The sequence below is a fragment of the Cryptotermes secundus genome, unplaced genomic scaffold (genome assembly GCF_002891405.2).
Source record: "Cryptotermes secundus unplaced genomic scaffold, Csec_1.0 scaffold843, whole genome shotgun sequence".
Classification (NCBI taxonomy): domain Eukaryota; kingdom Metazoa; phylum Arthropoda; class Insecta; order Blattodea; family Kalotermitidae; genus Cryptotermes; species Cryptotermes secundus.
Genome location: NW_019731994.1, coordinates 352412 through 366444, shown reverse-complemented (window position 1 = coordinate 366444; position 14033 = coordinate 352412). Strand labels below are relative to the sequence as shown.

Here is a 14033-nt window from a genome sequence, read left to right as displayed (position 1 = left end):
ATGCCTTGTTCCATGCATGTAAAGAACTAGCGATGGGCCGTTGCCTTGTCCCATGCATGTAGAGACTTAGCGATGGGCCGATGCCTTGTTCCGTGCATATAGAGACCTAGCGATGGGCCGATATCTTGTTCCATGCATGTAGAGACCTAGCGATGAGCCGATGCCTTGTCCCATGCATGTAGAGACCTAGCGATGGGCCGATGTCTTGTTCCATGCATATAGAGACCTAGCGATGGGCTGATGTCTTGTTCCATGCATATAGAGACCTAGCGTTGGGCCTATGTCTTGTTCCATGCATACAGAGACCTAGAAATGGGCCGATGTCTTGTTCCATGCATATAGAGACCTAGCGATGGGCCGATTTCTTGTTCCATGCATGTAGAGACCTAGCGATGGGCCGATGTCTTGTTCCATGCATGTAGAGACCTAGCGATGGGCCGATATCTTGTTCCATGCATATAGAGACCTAGCGATGGGCCGATGTTTTGTTCCATGCATGTAGAAATCTAGCGATGGGCTGATGCCTTGTCCTATGCATGTAGAGACCTAGCGATGGGCCGATCCACTGTCCTATGCATGTAGATGCTTAGCTATGTGCCAATCCCTTGCCCAAGGACTTTGACAATTATCGGGACAATTCATAACTCAGAAGATATTCTGAACAGGAAAAGGCCAGAGGGCCTGATCTGTAAAAGCTGAAGCAGAAGCAGCCATAGGGCCGCCATTAGTGTGGCTCCTATAGACCTCACGATTTGACATGGCTGATCGCTCGATTGCACCTCATTTCACGGCAGCCATTACGCTTGCATGGCTATGCGGTCCACCTATCCCGTCGCACGCAGGGCAATCCGAACTCGCCGCTCGCGCCGTTGCCTTGTTAGTTTTTACTTACCTAAAAATGAATTCATAACGAAAATTGCACGATACTCTTCTGTTTGCCACTTATGCGTTTCTCACTTCCGGTGGTATGGTGCGAGACACTGATCTGGCTCTACGTAACTCATGGCGCAGCTGGTCAAGATATTCACCGCCTTCTATGGGACCCGAAAATTCATCACCGCTTTCACAAAATCCTGCCACAGGGCCCTATTTTGAGCCAGATTTTCTCACTGCTCTCCCCACGGTTGTGTGACCCCCACCAGTGGCAACATTGCCCATCGTCCTTTCCACCCCGACGTCTGTCCCGTAAGTTAGCACAGCACTCTGTTGCCTAGCATCATCGCCTCATTCGGTCTTCGCTTATATCCAGAAACGGGATAATGGAGTCTGTCTTAACCCTTTAAAGACTTAATTTCTTCTAAGTGCTATACAAGAATGTATGGACTGCATACGCCAGCAACAGACTACAGTTTACTCACCAAGCCGTGTGTCCATTCAGTCATTCCGTCTCGTACAGTGCCTCTCGGAACCCTTAGGGTTGCCTCGTGTCTGGAAGCATAAGAATTAAACCCCTTAAAGACTCAGAGTCAAAGTCACATTGCGACTGACGGTCAGTCAGTCAGTAAGTCTTGGTGTCGAGCCCCATTTTGGGCTCATGACCAGATATTAATTATTACCGTTTGACAGTTACGGTCTTCTTTCTGTGGGGCGCTATCTCTGACGAGAGGACGGGTCTGTCTTTTGTATATGTTGCCGGCCCTTGCCAGCGCAGTCTTACTCGGGTCCGAGTCCCTTGGGCCTCTCGACCATATTTTACTGTCTCAGAATTGAGACTTCCCTTTTCGTCGCCTCCTACTACTCGCAGGGTCACGGGTCTCTTAGAGACTGAATTTATTCTAAATATATAGCAATCCAATCCGTACCTCACAGGAAACACATGACGTCTGCTGCTAAACCCAACCGGTTAATGTTATTAATACTGTATACTAACCACTGGAATAAAACAGAGGCCAGACCACACTCAACTGTATTTGTTGTCTTGTATGGGTGCGGAACTTGGCAGATGTCGAGTGTCAAGGCGAATATATGGACCGACCTAGGGGAGCGGAAATAGCAGGAGCTTCGCCACAGCTTGGGCCTACATCAAGGAGGGTAAGGTGGTTGCAGCATGTGGCATGAAGCACACTAAAACGGCAGCAGACCACTTGGACGCTGTAGGAGTACATGGGAGGATAATATTAAACATGCAGTGATGGCTCAAGATGAGTTTCAGTGGCGGACTGTTGTACCTTGGGGCGCCCGAGCCCCTCTGCATAACAAGCAGCCACCCCCCCCCCCATGGGATGCTCCCCCAGGCAGGATCCTGTCTTTGGCATTTTCCCATATTGCTCGCCCGATGTGGGGGCGGCGGCTGCATTGTTACCCGCCAAGCCGAGGTGGAGTTACCATAGCAACCAATTATTTTACTCGTCGTTAATTCTTTGCTCGTTTTGCTGGTCGCACAGGCACGATTATTCAATCGGCCAATCATTAAGCGCCTGGGGGGCGTGGCCTATGTCTGGCCGCTCCCCGGGCTGGCTACTGTGCATTTCCCACGCTCAGCTCGTCCGTCGGATGGCTGGCCGCACGAGGGGGAGGGGGGAGCAGCCACCGACCCAGAGCTCAGCACTTACAGAAGCCGCGTGCACTTCTCATGCTACAAGCTTACCGAGCTACACGCCTCAACGCCAGCCGCTCGCTCGCTCGCTCCACAAGGTAAGGAACTCGTCCGTCGTCAAACAATGCACGGATTGTTGTCCTAAGTCGCTCTGGTTCGTCCAGAGACAATGCACAGATTTTGGGGTTAAGTCATTTTGCTTCATCGGTAAACATAGAACTGATTATTCGAGTAATTCGCAGTGGGAAAGCTGCGTTAGATCGATTTGATTTATCGATAGACAAAGCACAAATTGCGGAATTACATCACTTTGTTTTGTTCATAAACAATGTACAAAATATTCAGTTGAATTAGCTTGTTTTACTGATAAACAGTGCACTAATTGTTGCATTAAAGTAGTGTTTTACTGATAAACAGTGCACAAATTGTTGGACTAAATTAATGTTTTATTGACAAACAACAAACACATTGTTGAGTTAAATAGCTGTGATTTTTCGATAAACAGTGCATGAATTGCGTTGAATCACTGTTTGTTCTATATACAACACAAATTGTTGGATTGAATCGCATTATTTTATCGATAAACAGTTCATAAATTGCGTTGAATCACTGTCTGTTCTATATACAACACAAATTGTTGGATTGAATCGCATAATTTTATCGATAGACAGTGCATAAATTGCGTTGAATCACTTTGTTTGTTCTATATACAACACAAATTGTTGGATTGAATCGCATAATTTTATCGATAAACAGTTCATAAATTGCGTTGAATCACTGTTTGTCCTATATACAACACAAATTGCTGGATGCAATCGCATTATTTTATCGATAAACAGTGCATAAATTGCGTTGAATCACTGTCTGTTCTATATACAACACAAATTGTTGGATTGAATCGCATAATTTTATCGATAAACAGTTCATAAATTGCGTTGAATCACTGTTTGTCCTATATACAACACAGATTGTTGGATTGCATTGCATCATTTTATCGATAGACAGTGCATGAGTTGCTGAGTCAGATACATTTTATTTCGCCCATAAAAATGCACAAATTGTTGGGTTAAACAGACGCGTTTAAACAGTGCAAAAATGGTTCGGTTAAAATCGCAGTGCTTTGTCGGTGAACAATGCCCAAATTTCGGGTTTCAATTGTTGGTTTTGTCCATGAATTCCACAAAAGTTGTTGGATTAAATCGTTTATTTTTTCCCCACAAACAGTGCAATAAAATGTTGGGTTTGATCGCTTTGTTTTTTATCGATAAACAGTGCACAAATTGTTGGGTTAAACTGGCATGCTCTATCGATAAACAATGCGGACATTTTGGGGTTAAATCGATGTAGTTTGTCGATAATACACAAATTATAGTGTTCAATCAATATGTTTAAATTTGTAAACAATATAAACGTTGTTTGATTCAATCATTGTTGTTGTTGTTTATTGTACTGTATCATTAATCACCGCACAAACTGTTAAGTCGAAGAGTGTTATTGACAGACAACGGGCAGATCCCTGGGATTCGTGCTGATATGAAGGAGCAGATCTGTGTATTGTAACTAACAATTACCAGTTTCTCAGGCATTGTGTACATACCTATTGGTTAATACAGAAATTTCAGCATCTCCTAAGTTTAAGTCAGACATCTTTGTCAGGATTGGTTGTATTTTATGTATCTAAGATGCAGTCGCCAGCGCGAGCCAAGTTGGTTTGGCCGTGGCGATGAGAAACACGCCCCGTCAGTTTTTCTCTTGTCCTGATTTCTGATTCGTCAGCAGTTAAATAACAGATTGTCTGCAAGTGGGATGAAATATCTCTTGCTAGCAAAATAATTGATTTATGTCTAGGCTTACTTAGGGCCCTCACTGGCCTACTGTTTCAGCATCAGATCTGTATTCTCCCTGCCGTGTCTTAACAAAATATTGATTACAAATTGTCCGCCAAGTGTGATCTGTATTTTCTGTGTCACGCATAATATAATTTCACCATCATTTTATGTATCATAACATTAAGATATTTTTCTGGATTTTGTTTTGTGTTCCACGAAGTAAGTACGTAAATACGCCATGTTACGCGGCATCTGGGGGACATTTTATGTATACGTATTGTTATATGAACTCTTGTATGGTCTGACTGCATTCATTGGGACGTTAAATTTAAAAATATTCTCTCCATGTCTGCGAGGAATTTTCCGTTTTGTTAAACAATCCAATAAATATATATTTGTTCTTATTTTCTGTGCCGTCAAAAACAGGCTTCTGTCCTGCACATATGCAAACTGTAAACACGTCTGGCTGTCATTTTGCGTGCCATGAAATAAGTAACAGAATAAGGCTGTCTCCAGATCCCATGAACGTTTTCTTTGCTCTCAGACAACACTATTTCTTGTAGCAAAGAGAGCACTTCCTCCAGTCATATCACCGTATCGAACCCTGTTACCGGCCACCTTGCGGCGGTTTCTATCCCTGCTCTGTGCAGATATCAGGGCATATGACAGTCCGCTTGGAGTCTCTCAGCCTGTGTTTGCATTCCAGTTACGAAGAAGCTGTCTCGGGATGTTGTAGTGTTTCGCTCAGTGGGGGTGGAGTCCAGTTGGGTCCACTCAGCACGGCGGCCTCTGATTGGCCTATTATACCTGCCCCGGGTGATTATGATGATGGAGAATTTAGTGGAATGAATATTGGCAGGGGAAACCGAAGTACTCGGAGAAAACCTACCTCAGCGCCACTTTTTCCACCACAAATCCCACTTGACCAGACCTGGGATCGAACCCGGGCCGCCACGGTGGGGAGTCAGCGACTAACCGCTTGAGCTGTGGCGCGGCCATGTCGTAGTGTTATAGCTGGTCGTGGAGAACGTCTCCCCATGAGACTTCCTGAACTGGGGCTTCCAGAACACGCGGAACCTGGCTACTCACAGAATTCATTGAGTGTTCTTTCAAGAGTTGGTTAACAAAATTTTAGTTCCAATGAAATGTTATCAGGAGCCGGGCCTCAATCATGGGCCCCGCCGGAATGTTTCCGGACGAGGGGGAGAAGACAGCCTGAAAATTTGATCATAAAATTACATTTAAGCAGTAAGGCTTCTAGCAATCTTTAAAAATTATTTTAATTTTTGTTGCTAATGGATCTATCTGGTATATTTCCTCCTATTAAATTTTTTTTTTTCATTTCAAATTCAGGTTGGGCCCTTTTCCCGCATCCTCACCGGCATCCGTTCTCAATCAAGGGCATCACATCTGATTTGCTCAAATGAGTAATGAGTACTTTGGCTCCACCTCACAGAAAGCACACGGCGGAAGGGAACGTATTTCTCTTTACTGTGAGAACCGAATACCGTCTCTGTGGTCTAGTGGTCAGCGTCCCTGGCTACAGATCCAGTGGCCCAGGTTCGATTCCTAGCGCTACCAGATTTTTTCTGAGAAGTAGTGGGTCTAAAACAGGGTGCACTCAGCCTCGTGACGATAACTGAGGAGCGATTTCAAGGAAATAGCGGCTCCGATCTAGAAAACCGAAATTAACGGCCTTGGGGATTCGTTGCGCTGACCACGCCACGCCCTCTATCCGCAAAAGTTGGCACTAAACTTCGCGGACAAGCGGCAGTCGCTCGGTCTGTATGAGTTGTTTTTGTTTTGTGAGCACAGAACGCGACGCACAAATGTACCCCGAGCAGGGAATTGCGTTTTCTTGCTGCTGCAGCTGTCGGAACACCGCGGTGAACGTGTCTCCCTCGCGGCGTGAGCATTTGACAGCAGAGCGGAGCCTGGCGCTGGTCGCTCTCGCTGGGGGCCCGGCTGCTCCGTCAACAGGGCTCACAACCCTTCTCAAATATTTTGAGAGACGTGACAGAGGCAGTAGCTTCTTAACAGAATTCAGTCACACACAAAGAGAGACAACTTCTGGGAGGAAGAACCTATGTAAAGCTATTACAATAAACAGCGACTGTTTCCCCAAACAGCATTAACCGGTCAGTCCCTTAGATTCTCCCTGCCTGTGGGCTATGTAATGTACAGGCCTAATTTCGGCTTTCGGAGTTCAGCCGTGTCGGTGTGCTCAACATGTTGCAGGCGCCATCTTGAGACCACTGCATACCGCCACGTCTAAATTCTCACACAACAGACTGAGCTTTATGTGTAAGGTAGGAACTGAATATTATTTTAACAAATTTCAGGCTTATGATAGCAACGTTTAGGAGAAACCTTCTGCCATAGGCCGCGCCATAGCTCAAGCTGTTAGTCGCTGGCTTCCCACAGCGGCAGCCCGGGTTCGATCCCGGGTCTGGTCAAGTGCGATTTGTGGTGGACAAAATGGCGCTGGGGGGAGTTTTCTCCGAGTACTTCGATTTCCCTTGCCAATCTTCATTCCACTAAATTCTCCATCATCATAATCACCCAGGGTAGGTACAATAGGCCAATCAGGGGCCGCCGTGCCGAGTGAACCAAACTGGACTCCATTCCCCACTAAGCGTATTAAAAAAAAATAAAACATGCTGCCTTCACCTACTTTAAATTGGAGGCAGCAGGTTCCTCCGAAACGTTGGCTCGCATGTACCAGAATTCACGGAGTCACGTCTCCAAGAACACTATCTTAAGCAGAAGCCTTCTTCATTCGTCAGACAGGCAGGCCTCAGGTGTGTGTGTAGCTACAGCAGCGGACCTGAAGCGCTAGGCCTGCAGACATTTGTCGTCCCGAGTATTTTATGTTCTAAAAAAACGCCCAGTTGATACGGGTCTGTGCTAACTGGATTGTTCGAAAGGCCGCCATATTGATATCTTCCCTTGAAAGGGTTGGATGACGGGAACACCGCGGTTCGTATCTTGGTGTCTCGACAACGACCTCGCTTTCTGGCAGTTGCATGACTCCCAGAGTCATGAGACAGAAAATTATTGTCATGAGGTCCACGGGACTCAGAACCAAGTATTACTGTGCTGGCGAGGACCAGCTTTCCGAAAACACCAACTCTGCCCAACAGAATATGATCGGGAAGCACCTGTGGCAGGAGGTGTTTCCGTGATGCCTCTTCACTTGTGCCTTTTTTTCACGATCCTTTCAGCCCCTTGAAGCCTACCTCACAGCAAACACACCGAGTCTCCGCTACCAAGACCAACCGGTTAATGCTGCTTAGGGAAATAATCATTGTTTATTGCGATATGAAATACATAAACACACTGTATGGACAACATGCAAAATTTCTTGCTGTTAAAACAGGTGGTATATATAGTTACCTATGTGCATTAGCGGTTTAATCACGCCGTAGGATGTGTTATGCTATACGTTCTGTAGTTATCAGCATTTCGCTGCAGAATGGAGCATGCAGTACACCCGGTCTCATTCGATATGTAGACTACCAGACAGTGGCGCTATTGCAGGGGGGAGGGGCAGTTGTGTAAGGACTAGCTTCGTAATTTGTGACCTTCACTAATACACTGACTAGAAGGGAGAGCTGGGTGAGATATGTAGCACGCATGGGAGAGGTGAAGAGGCATATATTATTTTTGTTTATTGCTAGTGGGGTGGGACTAAGTCCCTTGTACTGCGGCCACTTCTGGCCTATTGTACCAGCCCTAGATGATAGGTGAGGGTGATTTTGGAGCAATTGGTGGAATGAAGATTGTCAGGGAAACCGAAGTACTCGGAGGAAACCTGCCCCAGCGCCATTTTGTCCACCACAAACCCAACTTGACCAGACCCAGGCATCGAACCCGGGCCGCCGCGGTGGGAAGCCAGCGACTAACTGCTTGAGCTATGGCGCAAGAGGCATGTGACAGTTTGGTTTAAAAAATTTAAAGTAAGAAATAACTTGCTTCGGAGATCTAAGAGCAGATGGGAGCATAATATTAAATGGATCTAAAAGAAACAGATAGTAACAGAGTGGATTCATCTGGCGCAGGATATGGACTGTAATGCAACTTGGGGTCCCGTTAAAGTTGGGGAATTTTTTGAACAGTTGTACAGCTATCACCTTCTCAAAAGGAATTCTCCACGGAGTGAGTTAGCTAAGCGTGCCAATAATTGTGTGCCCTGCTTGGGACGCCGGACCCACAGCTGATGAGCTCCTGCGGTCCCGAAGCCGGACCGACATGCGTCCAGGCTGGCAGGAGGTAGAGTTATCTTTGTTCAGTAAGCCACAACCTGCGTTCAGTGGCAGTGCATTCGTTTGTAGCCCCGAGACTAAGCAAAGTTCATTGCTGTGTTAACCAGCAAAAATATAATGCATAAAGTGATCACTCACATTCCGACCTACGCCATCTGATGGACAAAATGGTCAGGCCTAAAGCACTCCGGATTTTCTGTGCCATTTTGAGAGTATTCATGCTAGTTTCTAGTTGTTCATCTCATGAAACTCATCACAATTCTTAAGTGAGACGTGAAGTTTGCACGGCGGTGACTATGAAGAAAGCAGTTTTCTGGGATATGGGGCCGTGTAGATATTGTGTTAACATTCAGAGGAACATATCACCTCCATCTTCAGGATAGAAAGCAAGAAGAAATCCGCGAGCGAACCAGCGTGAGCAGGTTGCACATCATCACCATTCGTTTTGCTACTATCGACAACTGAGTGTCTCATTTTTCCCTGTGCTCCTGCATGTGACGATATTTGCTACACGCACGCACATACACACACAGTGAACTGCCAGAAGCCTTCCGCCCCCCCGATATCAGATGGCACCTGTATTGTGTTACCCATGTGAGCGAGTCTCTCACCCTTATCGGCAATGTTGCTGTATATATTGACAATTTCACAGCTAGCTAACTTCATGGAAACAAATCCTTCGTGAGAAGCTAATAGTCACTCACCTACTCAATTCCGTGTCTTCTATAAAATCCGAAGGCTCATTCCCGCGTCTACATGAGCCCACCTAGCCTACATAAATTCGTTCCATGCGGGCACACTACATTTCTTTAATACGTTCCCCATCCGTGCCTAGAGCTCTCCAGTTGTCTTTTCGCTTCAGGTTCTGCAACCAAGTGTTGTACACATGCGTGCTACATGATCTGCTCGGACAGCGTTTATGTACCGAGGGTCAGTTTCAGTTCGTTTAGTGTCCGGTTGATGGATTGAGAATTGGCAGTGGAAATCTAAGATATACCGCAATGCCGTTTTATCCACCACAAATCTGACACGACGCCCAGACTGCTGCGATGGGTATACCAAGGCTCGAACTGCGACTTGCATACAGTGGACATCAAGAAGGGCGCCTTGACGTTGGGCTGGGCCTGTTAGGGGCAGGTCTCGCCGCTGTTTGCTGAACCTCGGCATTGCGGTCCCGGCACGATCCGCAAACACGGTCCTAATTATGCAAGGCACCAAACAAAGGAAAGGCGCTTTGCGCAATGTCGACAAACCGTCGTTTCCGGCGGACAGCAAAGCAAACAGCCTCCTTCCGCCGCGCCGTCTTGCCTGCTCAGAGCACCACACCATGTCTTGCTACAAGCATGAGCAACCTCGACAGCTTCTCGGCTGATGTAGGTGGGCTGCACATGTAGCACGCCCTTGCGAGAAGTGAAGCTGGTTCCAAAGATTGGGTCGAGCTGGCTCGGACTCCGTCTCAATGGTAGTGTCTGCAGGGAACTGCAGTGCCGACGCAGGTGCGCAGGCGCGTGCCGACCGGCAGCCCGCCCGCCCGACCGCTACTGTGTGGCAGCTACCGGTCACAGCACAATTAACATGAAGCGCCTGAAGCGCTGCAACCCACTGCACGCTACGCAATGTTGGGTTGCCTACATCCGGAGACGTGGGCGTGGCGAGCTCCCGAATTTGGCACGGGGTTCGAGGCCCAGATGTGGCTCCTCCCGCCGCTTGCTTCCATTGGCTGGGCGCAGAACCAGTAGCAACCCTTCAATTACGCTACCGTGCAGCCTCGCCCCAGGTCTGCATATTAACCAATCGGCAGCCGGACAGCCGGGGTTTGCCGACTGTGGACCCCACCCAATGCTTACCGGTTGCTCTTCCCACTGTGGTAAAGGCGGTCGAAGCTTCAAGTTGAAGATACAAGTATAGACATATCTGTCCAACTCGCATACTACATTGCGGTCTTCTGGGTTATGACAGCGTGCGGACTGGTAGTGCCTCCATCGTGAAGGTACCCTGAAGATGGAAGAAATATGTGTGTCACAACCCAGAACACAATAGCCGAGCATTGGACGTGATCAAGATCAGTTTTATAAGATAATCCTGTGCTCTGGACACCGCAGGGCTGCTGGAGTGGTAACCTTTCTGACCAGAGTGGTTTATTTAATAATGAAGGCCTCTGTATCCTGCCCACATGGTGTATTTTTGTGTATCCTACGACTCAGAATAAACAACGATTATTTCCCTAAACAACATTAACCGATGTTTTTGTAATAGATACAGTGTGTTTTCTGTATGGTAAGCTCTCAATTTTTAAACATTCTTTACGTGTGAACTTCATAGAACTGACCAGTGACTTGCAGTTCGACAGTCCTTGCCAGTTCATTCACATCTTACAGAGACAGATGGAAGAAAGAACCGAAAGAGATACATCATGAAAAGAGTCTAACTGTAAGTGAATATACGTACATGTACTCGTGAAGGACTGGGTGAGTTCTGGAGCCACCTGTTTCTTTTCTCGCACGGCCACGAGCACATGCGGCGTACATACAAGGCCAGTCATGTAAAGCCCTAAGTTTCTTGTAAAGGTGAGCGTACACTCTTTAAAGACTGAAGTTCTTCTAAATAATATATAAGAATCCAGGCTGTACCTCACAGGAAACACATGACATCTCCGGTACAAAGCCCAACCGCTTACCGTTGTTTGGGGAAACAGTTGCTGTTTACTCATACGGAACACACATCAGCTATACTATGCGGGAGGAATGCAGAGTTCTAGTCTGCTAAAGCAGGTGGTACGTATAGTGACTACTGGGCTTTAGGGGTTAACAAGGGCGAGAGAGGCAGACGAGAGCCCACGTCCACTGAGCTGACTACGCCGTACTTAGAGCTCGGTGCATGCATACATGGACCCGCGTTGCCTGTCGACCCGTACAGCCCCTGTTAGCCCTGTGAAACTGGAGACTGTCGGGAACCTCATCCGATCTTAATATGGCGGCTCTACGAGTTTCAGTCCCTATAAAATCTTTCAACGAGAATCTCTATCTTTTTCGTACCTCATAAATGACTATTGTTTTCATAGCCGTGAGTGCGTACAGTGAGGTTTAATGGACTGTGGTACCGTGCCGTCTTGTAGCTAGATACAGATGTTTCAGAGCAAAATGCCTGTTTCGGAAATGCAGAAGATACGACTCGTTAATGAGTGCCGCTTCCTATGTTCGTGAAATATGTGTATGATTCCTTGCATTCACATAATTTCATTGACAAGTGTCTGAACGCTCAATCATTCATGGAGCTCAGCCCTTCTTGAGAAGCCGCCAATTGTGTAGTACTCAAGCATTTCCCAGCATATTATGGAAGCCGAAATTTCATTATCGCGTTCATAAGAGTCTTTCACTGGTCCATATCCTGAGCCCAATAAATCCAATCCATACCATTCCATTCTTTCTCTCTAAGATCGAGCTTAATATTGTCCACCCACCTACATCTTGGTTTTCTCAGCGGTCTATTTCCATCTGGCTTTCCCACCAATATCGCTATGCATTTCTCTTCGCCCCAATTCGTGCCACGTGCCCTGCTCACCTCCTCCGTCTTGACTTGATCATTCTAATTATACTTGGAGGAGAGTACAAGTTATGAGCTCCTCATTATGCAGTTTTCTCCAACCTCCTGTCACTTCATCTCTCTTTGGTCCAAATATGCTCCTCAGCATTCTGTTAACGTCAGAGACCAAATTTCACACTCATACAGAACCACAGGCAATATTATAGTTTTGTATGTTCTAATTTTTATATTTTTAGACAGCAGACGAGAAGATAAAAGGATCTGGACTGAATGGTATCAAGCATTACCCGAGTTCAGTCTACTCTTAATTTCCTTCAGAATCAGGTTTTGATTTGTTATCGTTGTTCCCAAATATGTGAATTGTGCCACATTTTCAAGACATCTGTTTCCTATCTTCATGTCATGATTTTGCCCTGCATTTTGGTGACGAGACAGCAACATATACACGTACTTAGTTTCTCTGTGTTTACTTCTAGAACAACCTCCTTACTAGCCTCAATTAAATTTTATGTGTTTCTCTTTATGGCCATCTATATCATCACCCAGTAGATTCACATCGTCAGCACAGACCAACATCTGATATGTCCCATTTACAATATTATATTTAAGCATCCTATTATACTCTACACGATATATGACGTAAACTCCGTCCTAAGTGCAACATTTTTTTGTAGTTCTTGCATCTTGCTTTCTTCTGCACTACATGTTTCGGCCGCAAACGGCCATCATCAGGTGTATACTCTCACGTAGCTGTTACGAAATTTTCTTTATGCCAAATAGAAATAATTAGCTTATGGCTCTTGAAAGTAGTATTTCGCCTCCTGCTTGATCTGCAAGTAGATCACCATTCTCATCCACTAAGTTACTTCTAGATTGATAACCTGTCTTAAAGTCATTTATTCCTCTATACAGATCTTTAATGTTCTTGTTCTTACTGTTCATTGCAAGCTCATCAATTTTGTCTTTCAGACATGCCCTCTTTCTGTTCCTGAAATGCCTGCTGGTTTCACGTCTTATATTGTTCAGATTATCTCCAATTAACTCGCTTGGATCCTGTAACCATTGCAATTTGGCTTGTTTCCTTTTGTCTGATAATTCTGAGCATCCATCATTAAACCATGGGTTATGCTTCTTACGCGGTAGCGCAGTTGGTTGAGGCACTATACCACAAGCCGGAAGGTCGCGGGATCGATTCCGATGAGGTGGATATTTTCAATTTACCTAATCCTTCCAACAGCACTATGGCCCTGGGGTCATCTCAATCTCTAACAGAAATGAGTACCAGGAATATTCCTAGGGGTAAAGGGCGGCCGGCGCATAAGGCTGACAACCTCACCGCCATCTGTGAGCCGATTGTCTAGAAAATGTGGGAGCCTCAACACCTCACAACCCTGTGGGCCTTTAGGCCTGTTTTTTTTAATTCACTTTTTTCTGTTGCTAGTGGGGTGGGACTAAGTCCCTTGTACTGCGGTCACTTCTGGCCTATTGGACCAGCCCCAGATGATAGGTGAGGGTGATTGCGGAGCAACTGGTGGAATGAAGATTGGCAGGGGAAACCGAAGTACTCGGAGAAAACCTACCCCAGCGCCACTTTGTCCACCACAAATCCCACTTGAACAAACCCGGAATCGAATCCGGGCCGCCGCGGTGGGAAGTCAGCGACTAACCGCTTGAGCTACTGCGCGGCCTTTTAATTCCCTTAGTGAGGGGCGCAGTCCAACTGTGTCCCCTCGGCACGGCGGCCACTGATTGGCCTATTGTAGCCTGCCCCGGGTGATTATGATGATGGAGAATTTGGTAGAATTAAGATTTGGAGGGGAAATCGAAGTACTCAGAGAAAACCCGCCCCAGCGCCACTTT

The 14033-nt window shown here is 46.4% G+C and overlaps 1 protein-coding gene across 2 annotated transcripts in view; it reads right to left on the bottom strand.

Annotated features, from left to right (window-relative positions):
- The window catches only part of LOC111867475, a 95204-nt gene that overhangs the window by 38820 nt on the left and 42351 nt on the right, over positions 1-14033 (bottom strand). Inside the window, exons 1-2 of one of the 2 annotated variants that reach the window (XM_023857383.2) lie at positions 1871-1888; positions 1359-1428 (exon numbers count right to left, since the gene is read on the bottom strand). The gene's annotated coding sequence lies outside the window, so the exon portion shown is untranslated. Of the gene's footprint in view, positions 1-1358; positions 1429-1870; positions 1889-14033 lie in introns of those variants that run through there. The other variant, XM_023857382.2, reaches the window with a different exon arrangement.